Source organism: Arachis ipaensis, chromosome B3, assembly GCF_059453495.1.
Source record: "Arachis ipaensis isolate K30076 ecotype BB chromosome B3, ASM5945349v1, whole genome shotgun sequence".
Taxonomy (NCBI): Eukaryota; Viridiplantae; Streptophyta; class Magnoliopsida; order Fabales; family Fabaceae; genus Arachis; species Arachis ipaensis.
The window spans coordinates 65,121,529-65,133,659 of NC_142438.1; the positions used below are offsets into that span (position 1 = coordinate 65,121,529).

The 12,131-nt window shown below is 36.9% G+C and overlaps 1 non-coding gene across 1 annotated transcript; it reads left to right on the forward strand.

Moving 5' to 3' along the window:
- Positions 1 to 375: 375 nt before the first annotated feature.
- On the forward strand, positions 376 to 483 carry LOC148570936 (small nucleolar RNA R71). The gene has a single exon (XR_015880446.1). It is a non-coding gene; the product is annotated as a small nucleolar RNA R71 (small nucleolar RNA).
- The last annotated feature ends 11,648 nt before the right edge of the window (positions 484 to 12,131 follow it).

Genomic DNA, 12,131 nt, shown 5'->3' on the forward strand with positions numbered 1-12,131 from the left:
CTCTGCTATTGCAGGGTTCTCAGGATCACAAGCTTCTTCTTCAGAAGATGCCTCTTTAGTACTGTTGGATGATTCCTTCAATCCATTTAGACTCTGAGAGATCATATTGACTTGCTGAGTCAATATTTTATTCTGAGCCAATATGGCATTCAGAGTATCAATTTCAAGAACTTCCTTCCTCATAGGCGTCCCATTATTCATATGATTCCTTTCAGAGGTGTACATGAACTGGTTATTTGCAACCATGTCAATGAGTTCTTGAGCTTCTGTAGGCGTTTTCTTTAGGTGAATGGATCCACCTGCATAATGGTCCAGTGACATCTTTGATAGCTCAGACAGACCATCATAGAATATATCCAGGATGGTCCATTCTGAAAGCATGTCAGAAAGACACTTTTTGGTCAGTTCCTTGTATCTCTCCCAAGCTTCATAGAGGGATTCACCTTCTTTCTGTTTGAAGGTTTGAACATCCACTCTAAGCTTACTAAACTTTGAGGAGGAAAGAACTTGGCTGAGAAAGCCGTGACCAGCTTATCCTAAGAGTTCAGGCTATCTTTAGGTTGAGAGTCCAACCATACTCTAGCTCTGTCTCTTATAGCAAATGGGAAAAGCATAAGCCTGTAGACCTCGGGATCAACCCCATTGGTCTTAACAGTATCACAGATTTGCAAGAATTCAGTTAAGAACTGAAAAGGATCTTTGGATGGAAGTCCATGAAACTTGCAGTTCTGTTGCATCAAAGAAACTAATTGAGGTTTAAGCTCAAAATTGTTTGCTCCAATGGCAGGGATTGAGATGCTTCTTCCATGTAAATTGGAATTTGGTGCAGTAAAGTCACCAAGCATCTTCCTTGCATTGTTATTATTTTCGGCCATGTCTCCTTCCTTTTCAAAAATTTCTGTCAGATTTTTTCCAGAGAGTTGAGCTTTAGCTTCCCTTAGCTTCCTCTTCAGAGTCCTTTCAGGTTCAGGATCGGCTTTAACAAGAATGTTCTTGTCCTTGTTCCTGCTCATATGAAAAAGAAGAAAACAGAAAATATAGAATCCTCTATGTCACAATATAGAGATTCCTTTATGTGAGTAGAAAAAGATAAGAAATTCGAACACAGAAAGAGGGAGAGGGTTCGAATTTTTAAGAAGAAGAGAAGTGTTAGTAAATAAAATAATTAGAAAGAGATGAGGGGAGAGAATAATTTTCAAAAATAATTGAGAAGAAAAGAAAATTATTTTTGTTTTTAATTTAAAATTAATTCGAAAATTAAGAAAGGAAAATAAAATTAAATCAAATTAAAATTTAAAACAAATAGTTAATTAAAAAGGATTTCTGAAAAAGAGGAAGGTGATTTTCGAAAATTAGAGAGAGAGAATTAGTTAGGTAGTTTTGAAAAAGATATGATTGAAACAAAAAGATAGGATTACAAAAAAAAAAGGATTTGAAAATAAATTTTGAAAAGATAAGAAGTTAGAAAAGGTTTTGAAATTAATTTTGAAAAAGATGTGATTGAAATTTATTTTGAAAAAGATTTGAAAAAGAAATTTAAAAAGATTTGATTTTGAAAATTAAAGTTGATTACTTGACTAACAAGAAACTAAAAGATATGATTTTAAAATTTAAAGATTGAACCTTTCTTAATAGGCAAGTAACAACTTAATATTTTTGAATCAATCACATTAATTGTTAGTATTAAATTCGAAAATATGAAATAGAAATAAGAAAAAGATTTTCGAAAATCAATTTAAAATTTTTGAAAATTATGAAAGAAAAATGAAAAAGATTTGATTTTTTTTGAAAAAGATTTGAAAAAAAAAAGATAGAGTTTTTAAAATGAAAAATTGATTTGACTCATAAGAAACAACTAAATTTTAAAAAGTTTTGAAAAAGTCAACTCAAATTTTCAAAAATTTATGAGTGAAAAAGGGAAAGATATTTTTTTGATTTTTGAATTTTAATAAAGAAAGAGAAAAACATCAAAAAGACTCAATGCATGAAAATTTTGGATCAAAACATGTGATGCATGCAAGAACACTATGAATGTCAAGATGAACACCAAGAACACTTTGAATGTCAAGATGAACACCAAGAACTTATTTTTGAAAAATTTTCAAGGAAAGAAAACATGCAAGACACCAAACTTAAAAATCTTTATTCTTTAGACATTAATGTTTCAAGAATGCATATGAAAAACAAGAAAAGACACAAAATAAGAAAATATGAAGATCAAACAAGAAGACTGGCCAACTTGAAGATCATGAAGAATGCAATGCATGAAATTTTTGAAAATAATTTTTTTAGAAAATTAAAAAGATGCAAATGACACCAAACTTGACTCTAGACTCAAACAAGAAACACAAAAAAATATTTTTGATTTTATGATTTTATAATTTTTTTTTAGAAAATTATTTTGAAAAAGAAAATAAGGATTTCAAAAATTTTTTTAATAAGAATTCCAGGAATCAAGCAATGTTAGTCTAAAGCTTCAGTCTAAAGAGATTAGACAGGGCAGAACAAGCTTCAGCAGGACATTACATACAACAGCCAAATTGATGGGAATCAACTAGCTCCTGTGATGATAAAAAAATCATCTAAAACACTAGAATACATTCTTAAAAATTCTGAAGAAAAATATATTTTTGAAAAGATTTATTTTTATTTTTTTTCGAAAATAAAGGAAAAATTTTTTGAAAGATTTTTTTTTTTTGAAAAATTTTTGAAAATAAAACAAAAAGAAGATTACCTAATCTGAGCAACAAGATGAACCGTCAGTTGTCCAAACTCGAACAATCCCCGCCAACAACGCCAAAAACTTGGTGCACGAAATCGTGATCGTTCATTCCTTGGTAACGGTGCTAAAAACTTAATATGCACGTTCATAATTTTAGTTCTTTTCATAATTTCAGGTACGCGTTCATAGGTTGAGAATGGTGATGAGTGTCACGGATCATCACATCCATCATATTGAAGTGCGAATGAACATCTTAGATAGAAACAAGCGTGTTTGAATAGAAAGCAGAAATAATTGCATTAATTCATCGAGACACAGCAGAGCTCCTCACCCCCAACAATGGAGTTTAGAGACTCATGCCATCAAAGAGTACAAAGTTCAGATCTAAAAGTGTCATGAGGTACAAAATAAATCTCTAAAAGTTGTTTAAATACTAAACTAGTAACCTAGGTTTACAGAAAATGAGTAAACTAAGATAGATAGTGCAGAAATCCACTTCTGGGGCCCACTTGGTATGTGCTGGGGTTGAGACTTGAGCTTTACACGTGCCTAGGCTGTTTCCAGAGATAAACGCCAAGTTGTAACCTGTTTCTGGCGTTTAACTCCAACTTGTAACCTGTTTCTGGCGTTTAACGCCAGAATGCAACATGGAACTGGCGTTGAATGCCAGTTTACGTCGTTTATCCTTGAGCAAAGTATGGACTATTATCTATTGCTGGAAAGCCCTGGATGTCTACTTTTCAACGTAATTAAGAGCGCATCATTTGGACTTCTGTAGCTCCAAAAAATCCATTTTGAGTGCAGGGAGGTCAGAATCCAACAACATCTGCAGTCCTTTTTCAGCCTGAATCAGATTTTTGCTCAGCTCCCTCAATTTCAGCCAGAAAATATTTGAAATCACAGAAAAATACACAAACTCATAGTAAAGTCCAGAAATATGAATTTTTCCTAGAAACTAATAAAAATATGCTAAAAACTACCTAAAAACAATGCCAAAAAGCGTATAAATTATCCGCTCATCACAACACCAAACTTAAATTGTTGCTTGTCCCCAAGCAACTAAAAAGAAAGTAGGATAAAAAGAAGAGAATATACAATGAATTCCAAAAACATCTATGAAGATCAGTCTTAATTAGATGAGCGGGGCTTTTAGCTTTTTGCTTCTGAACAGTTTTGGCATCTCACTTTATCCTTTGAAGTTCAGAATGATTGGCATCTATAGGAACTCAGAATTCAGATAGTGTTATTGACTCTCCTAGTTCAGTATGTTGATTCTTGAACATAGCTACTTTATGAGTCTTGGCCGTGGCCTTAAGCACTCTGTTTTCCTGTATTACCACCGGATACATACATGCCACACACACATAACTGGGTGAACCTTTTCAGATTGTGACTCAGCTTTGCTAAAGTCCCCAATTAGAGGTGTCCAGGGTTCTTAAGCACACTCTGTATTTGCTTTGGACCTCGACTTTAACCGCTCAGTCTCAAGTTTTCACTCGACACCTTCACGCCATAAGCACATGGTTAGGGACAGCTTGGTTTAGCCGCTTAGGCCAGGATTTTATTCCTTTAGGCCCTCCTATCCACTGATGCTCAAAGCCTTGGATCCTTTATATTACCCTTGCCTTTTGGTTTTAAGGGCTATTGTCTTTTTGCTCTTGCCTTTTGGTTTAAAGAGCTTTTGGCTTTTTCTGCTTGCTTTTTCTTTTTCTCTCATTTTTTTTCGCATTTTTTTGCAAGCTTTGTTCTTCACTGCTTTTTCTTGCTTCAAGAATCATTTTTATGATTTTTTAGGTTATCAAATAACATTTCTCCTTTTTCATCATTCTTTCAAGAGCCAACAATTTTAACATTCATAAACAACAAATTCAAAAGACATATGCACTGTTCAAGCATTCATTCAGAAAACAAAAAGTATTGCCACCACATCAAAATAATTAAACTATTTTAAAATTCGAAATTCATGTACTTCTTTTTCTTTTTCAGAAAACATTTTTTATTTAAGAAAGGTGATGGATTCATAGGACATTCATATCTTTAAGACATAGACACTTAGATACTAGTGATCATATAATAAGACCCAAACATAAATAAACATAAAGCATAGTAAACGAAAAACAGAGAAATAAGTACAAGGAGATTAAGGAACGGGTCCACCTTAGTGAGGGTGGCGTCTTCCTCTTCTTGAAGAACCAATGGTGCTCTTGAGCTCCTCTATGTCTCTTCCTTGTTTTTGTTGCTCCTTCCTCATAGCTCTTTGATCTGCAGTCAAATGCTCTACCACTGAACTATGGACCCTTGAGATAAACCTCTCCATCTCTCATGACTCGGGGGTGGAAGCAACTGCCTTCCTTTTCCTCTTTCTAGAGGATTCTTCGGCCTTAGGTGCCATAAATGGTTATTAAAAAACAAAAAGCAATGCTTTTTTTCACACCAAACTTAAAAGGTTTGCTCGTCCTCGAACAAAAGAAGATAGAATGGAGTAGAAGGAAAGTGGAGGAGAAGGAGGTGTGTGAATGGGTGGGTATGGGAGGGGAATGGTTTGAATTAGAATGGTGAGGTAGGTGGGGATCCTGTGGGGTCTACAGATCCTGAGGGGTCAAGGACTTAGCATCCCTGCTCCATTGAGGCATGCAAAACGCCCTTAGTGTGCAATCCTGGCGTTTAACGCCAGACTGCTGCTTGTTTCTGGTGTTAAACGCCAGCTTTTCCCCTTTCTTGGTGTTGAACGCCAACTTGGTGCTTGTTTCTGGCATTTAACGCCAGCTTGATGCTTCTTTCTGGCGTTAAACGCCATTCTGATGCTTCTTACTGGCGTTTAAACGCCAGTAAGCTTTTTCTCCAGGGTGAGCTATTTTTAATGCTGTTTTTCATTCTGTTTTTGATTTTTCAGTAGTTTTTGTGACTTCACATGATCATCAACCTACAGAAAACATAAAATAGCAATGCAAACTAAATAGATATAGTTAAATAACATTGGGTTGCCTCCCAACAAGCGCTTCTTTATTATCAATAGCTTGACAGTGAGCTCTCATGGAGCCTCATCGATAATCAGAGCAGGGTTGGGACCTGTCAACACCAAACTTAGAATTTCTGGAAGTCTTCATGGATGACTTCTCAATATATGGAGACTCATTCAGCTCCTGTCTTGATCACCTGACACTAGTTCTGAAAAGATGCCAAGAGACTAACCTTGTTTTAAACTGGGAAAAATGTCACTTTATGGTGACTGAAGGGATTGTCCTTGGGCACAAGATTTCGAACAAGGGAATAGAGGTGGATCAAGCTAAGGTAGAGGTAATTGAAAAATTACCACCACCTGCCAATGTTAAGGCAATCAGAAGCTTTCTGGGGCATACAGGATTCTATAGGAGGTTTATAAAGGATTTTTCAAAAATTGCAAAAGCTCTGAGCAATCTGCTAGTTGCTGACACGCCATTTGTGTTTGACACAGAGTGTTTACAGGCGTTTGAAACTCTGAAAGCTAAGCTGGTCACAACACCAGTTATTTCTGCACCAGACTGGACATTACCATTTGAACTAATGTGTGATGCCAGTGACCATGCCATTGGTGCAGTACTGGGATAGAGGCCTAACAAGCTTCTGCATGTCATTTATTATGCTAGCCACATTTTAAATGATGCCCAGAAAAATTACACAACCACAGAAAATGAATTGCTTGCAGTGGTTTATGCCATTGACAAGTTTAGATCATACTTAGTAGGATCAAAAGTGGTTGTGTATACTGACCATGCTGCTCTTAAATATCTACTCAGAAAGCAGGATTCAAAACCAAGGCTCATAAGATGGGTGTTGCTTCTGCAACAGTTTGATATAGAAATAAGAGATAGAAAAGGGACAGAGAACCAAGTGATTGATCATCTGTCCCGGATAGAGCCAGTAGAAGGGACGTCCTTCCCCTCTATTGAGATCTCTGAAACCTTTCCGGATGAACAACTATTTGCCATCCAGGAAACACAATGGTTTGTAGACATTGCAAACTATAAAGCTGCAAGATTCATACCCAAGGAGTACAGCAAGCAACAAAAGAAAAAACTAATTACTGATGCAAAGTACTACCTGTGGGATGAACCATATCTCTTTAAGAGATGTGCAGACGGAATAATCCGTAGGTATGTGCCTAGAGAAGAAGCACAGAAGATCCTATGGCATTGTCATGGATCACAATATGGAGGACATTTTGGAGGTGAGCGAACAGCCACAAAAGTCCTCCAATGTGGCTTCTACTGGCCCACTCTCTATAAAGACTCCCGAGAGTTTGTGCGTAACTGTGACAGTTGTCAAAGAGCTGGTAATCTGCCTCACAGTTACGCCATGCCTCAGCAAGGAATCTTAGAGATTGAGTTGTTTGACGTAAGGGGTATTGACTTCATGGGGCCTTTCCCACCATCATACTCAAACACTTATATTCTGGTGGCAGTCGACTATGTATCCAAATGGGTAGAGGCCATTGCCACACCCACTAATGATACTAAGACAGTGCTGAAGTTCCTCCAGAAATATATCTTCAGCATGTTTGGTGTCCCTAGAGCACTAATTAGTGATGGGGGCACTCACTTCTGCAACAAACAGCTTTACTCTGCTATGGTCCGGTATGGAATTAGTCACAAGGTGGCAACTCCGTATCATCCACAGACTAATGGGCAAGCTGAAGTCTCTAATAGAGAAATAAAAAAAATCCTGGAACGGACTGTAAGTACCCGTAGAAAGGATTGGGCGAGAACCTTGGATGATGCTCTGTGGGCTTACAGAACAGCATTCAAGACTCCTATAGGGACCTCTCCATACCATCTTGTGTATGGTAAGGCCTGTCATCTGCCCGTGGAACTGGAGCATAAGGCCTTCTGGGCAACCAGATTCCTAAACTTTGATGCCAAATTAGCTGGAGAAAAAAGATTGCTCCAGCTGAATGAGCTAGAGGAATTCAGACTCACTGCTTTCGAAAATGCCAAGCTTTACAAAGAGAAAGCAAAAAGGTGGCATGACAGAAAGCTATCATCTAGAGTCTTTGAACCACGACAGAAAGTTCTGTTGTTTAACTCTAGGCTCAGGCTATTCCCCGGGAAACTGAAATCCCATTGGAGAGGACCATATGTGATTACAAGTGTGTCATCATATGGCTATGTGGAGTTTCAAGACATTGATTCTGATAAGAAGTTCATTATTAATGGATAGAGAATCAAGCATTATCTTGAAGGCAATATTGAGCAAGAGTGCTCAAGGCTGAGGCTAGATTAAAAGCTCAGCAAGGTCTAGCTAAAGACATTAAAGAAGCGCTTATTGGGAAGCAACCCAATTTTTTCTTATCTATGTTAATTTTCTGTTTTCCATTTTTATTTTATGTTTTCTTTAGGATGATGATCATGTGGAGTCACAAAAATCAAAGCAAAGTCAAAAACAGCATTAAAACAGCTCACCCTGGAGGAAGAGCTTACAGGCGTTTAAACGCCAGTAAGAAGCATCAGACTGGCATTTAACGCCAGAAAGAAGCATCAAGCTGGTGTTAAACGCCAGAAACAAGCACTAAGTTGGAATTCAATGCCAAGAAAGGGGAAAAGCTGGCGTTTAACGCCAGAAACAAGCAGCAGTCTGGCGTTAAACGCCATGATTGCACACTAAGGGCGTTTTGCACGCCTAAATGGAGCAGGGATGCTAAGTCCTTGGCCCCTCCGGATCTGTGGACCCCATAGGATCTCCACCTATCTCACCATTCAAATTCAAACCATTTCCCTCCCAAACCCACCAATTCACACACCTCTATCTCCTCCACTTCTCCTTCTACTCCCTTTTATCTTCTTTTGCTCGAGGACGAGCAAACCTTTTAAGTTTGGTGTGGAAAAAAGCGTTGCTTTTTGTTTTTCCATATCCATTTATGGCACCTAAGGCCAAAGAAACCTCTAGAAAGAGGAAAAGGAAGGCAGTTGCTTCCACCCCCGAGTCATGAGAGATGGAGGGGTTCATCTCAAGGGTCCATAGTTCAGTGGTAGAGCATTTGACTGCAGATCAAAGAGCTATGAGGGAGGAGCAACAAAGACAAGGAAGAGACATAGAGGAGCTCAAGAGCACCATTGGTTCTTCAAGAAGAGGAAGACGCCACCCTCACTAAGGTGGACCCGTTCCTTAATCTCCTTGTTTTTATTTCTCTGTTTTTTGTTTACTATGCTTTATGTTTATTTATGTTTGAGTCTTATTACATGATCACTAGTATCTAAGTGTCTATGGCTTAAAGATATGAATGTCCTATGAATCCATCACCTTTCTTAAATGAAAAATGTTTTCTGAAAAAGAAAAAGAAGTACATGAATTTCGAATTTTAAAATAGTTTAATTATTTTGATGTGGTGGCAATACGTTTTGTTTTCTAAATGAATGATTGAACAGTGCATATGTCTTTTGAATTTGTTGTTTATGAATGTTAAAATTGTTGGCTCTTGAAAGAATGATGAAAAAGGAGAAATGTTATTTGATAATCTGAAAAATCATAAAAATGATTCTTAAAGCAAGAAAAAGCAGTGAAGAACAAAGCTTGCAGAAAAAAAAGAGAGCAAGAAAAAGAAAACGCAAGCAGAAAAAGCCAAAAGTTCTTTAAACCAAAAGGCAAGAGTAAAAAGCCAAAAGCCCTTAAAACCAAAAGGCAAGGGTAATAAAAAGGAACCAAGGCTTTGAGCATAAGTGGATAGGAGGGCCTAAAGGAATAAAATCCTGGCCTAAGCGGCTAAACCAAGCTGTCCCTAACCATGTGCTTGTGGCGTGAAGGTGTCAATTGAAAACTTGAGACTGAGCAGTTAAAGTCGAGGTCCAAAGCAAATACAGAGTGTGCTTAAGAACCCTGGACACCTCTAATTGGGGACTTTAGCAAAGCTGAGTCACAATCTGAAAAGGTTCACCCAGTTATGTGTCTGTGGCATGTATGTATCCGGTGGTAATACTGGAAAACAGAGTGCTTAGGGCCACGGCCAAGACTCATAAAGTAGCTGTGTTCAAGAATCAACATACTGAACTAGGAGAATCAATAACACTATCTGATTCTGAGTTCCTATAGATGCCAATCATTCTGAACTTCAAAGGATAAAGTGAGATGCCAAAACTGTTCAGAAGCAAAACGCTAATAGCCCCACTCATCTAATTAAGACTGATCTTCATAGATGTTTTTGGAATTCATTGTATATTCTCTTCTTTTTATCCTACTCTGTTTTTAGTTGCTTGGGGACAAGCAACAATTTAAGTTTGGTGTTGTGATGAGCGGATAATTTATACGCTTTTTGGCATTGTTTTTAGGTAGTTTTTAATATGTTTTAGTCACTTTTTATTATACTTTTATTAGTTTTTAAATAAAAATCACATTTCTGGACTTTACTATGAGTTTTGTATTTTTTTGTAATTTCAGGTATTTTCTGGCTGAAATTGAGGGAGCTGAGCAAAAATCTGATTCAGGCTGAAAAAGGACTGCTGATGCTATTGGATTCTGACCTCCCTGCACTCAGAATAGATTTTTTGGAGCTACAGAATTCCAATTGCCGCGCTCTCAATTGCGTTGGAAAGTAGACATCCAGGACTTTCCAGAAATATATAATAGTCTATACTTTGTTCAAGGATAGATGACGTAAACTGGCGTTCAACGCCAGTTCCATGTTGCATCCTAGCGTTAAACGCCAGAAACAGGTTACAAGTTGTAGTTAAACGCCAAAAACAGGTTACAACCTGGTGTTTGACTCTAGAAACAGCCTAGGTACGTGTAAAGCTCAAGTCTCAGCCCCAGCACACACCAAGTGGGCCCCAGAAGTGGATTTCTGCACTATCTATCTTAGTTTACTCATTTTCTGTAAACCTAGGTCACTAATTTAGTATTTAAACAACTTTTAGAGATTTATTTTGCACCTCATGACATTTTTAGATCTAATCTTTGTACTCTTTGATGGCATGAGTCTCTAAACTCCATTGTTGGGGGTGAAGAGCTCTACTGTGTCTCGATGAATTAATGCAATTATTTCTGTTTTCTATTCAAACACGCTTGTTTCTATATAAGATGTTCATTCGCACTTCAATATGATGGATGTGATGATCCGTGACATTCATCACCATTCTCAACCTATGAACGCGTGACTGACAACCACCTCCGTTCTACCTTCGATTGAATGAGTATCTCTTGGATTCCTTAACCAGAATCTTTGTGGTATAAGCTAGAATTCATTGGCAGCATTCTTGAGAATCCGGAAAGTGTAAACTTTGTCTGTGGTATTCCAAGTAGGATTCAGGGATTGAATGACTGTGACGAGCTTCAAACACACAAGGGTTGGGCGTAGTGACAGACGCAAAAGGATCAATGGATCCTATTCCAGCATGAGTGAGAACCGACAGATGATTAGCCATGTGGTGATAGTGCACCTGGACCATTTTCACTGAGAGGACGGATGGTAGCCATTGACAACGGTGATCCACCAACACACAGCTTGCCATAGGAGGAACCTTGCGTGCGTGAAGAAGAAGACAGGGGGAAAGCAGAGATTCAGAAGACAAAGCATCTCCAAAACTCCAACATATTCTCCATTACTGCATAACAAGTATTTAGTTCATGCTCTTTTATTTTTCGCAATCCAAACTGATAATTATAATTGATATCCTGACTAAGAATTACAAGATAACCATAGATTGCTTCAAGCCAACAATCTCCGTGGGATTCGACCCTTACTCACGTAAGGTATTACTTGGACGACCCAGTGCACTTGCTGGTTAGTGGTACGAGTTGTGAAAAGTGTGATTTACAATTCGTGCACCAAGTTTTTGGCGCTGTTGCCGGGGATTGTTCGAGTTTGGACAACTGACAGTTTATTTTGTTGCTTAGATTAAGAAAAATTTTTCTTTTTGGTTTAGAGTCTTCTATTATTGTTTTTGGTTGAAATTTTTTTAAATCCTTATTTTCTCTTTTTAAATTTTTCGAAAATTTTATAAACTGATAATTGAGTTTTTCTGTTTGAGTTTAGTTTCATATTCTAAGTTTGGTGTCAATTGCATGTTTTTATTTTCTTTTAAATTTTTGAATTTGTGTTCATTGTTGTTTCTTAATCTTCAAGTTGTTCTTGTTTATTTTCCTTGTTTGATCTTTACTTTTTCTTGTTTTGTGATTTTTCTTGTTTTTCTTGTGCATCTTTGAATTATTAGTATCCAAAAAAAAAATAAAAATAAAATATTTTATACATTAAATACCTTATTAAAACACGTTAAATTTATAGCTCAATTGGCTAGAGCGTTGTGCTTATGTTCTTGGTAATTGGCTATCTTCTTGTTAAAACTTTTTTTTTAAAATAATTTTTCTTTGATTAAATCTTGTGCCAAACTTTAAGTTTGGTGTTCTCTTGTTAAATTTTTCTTTAGTTTTCGAAAATTTTATT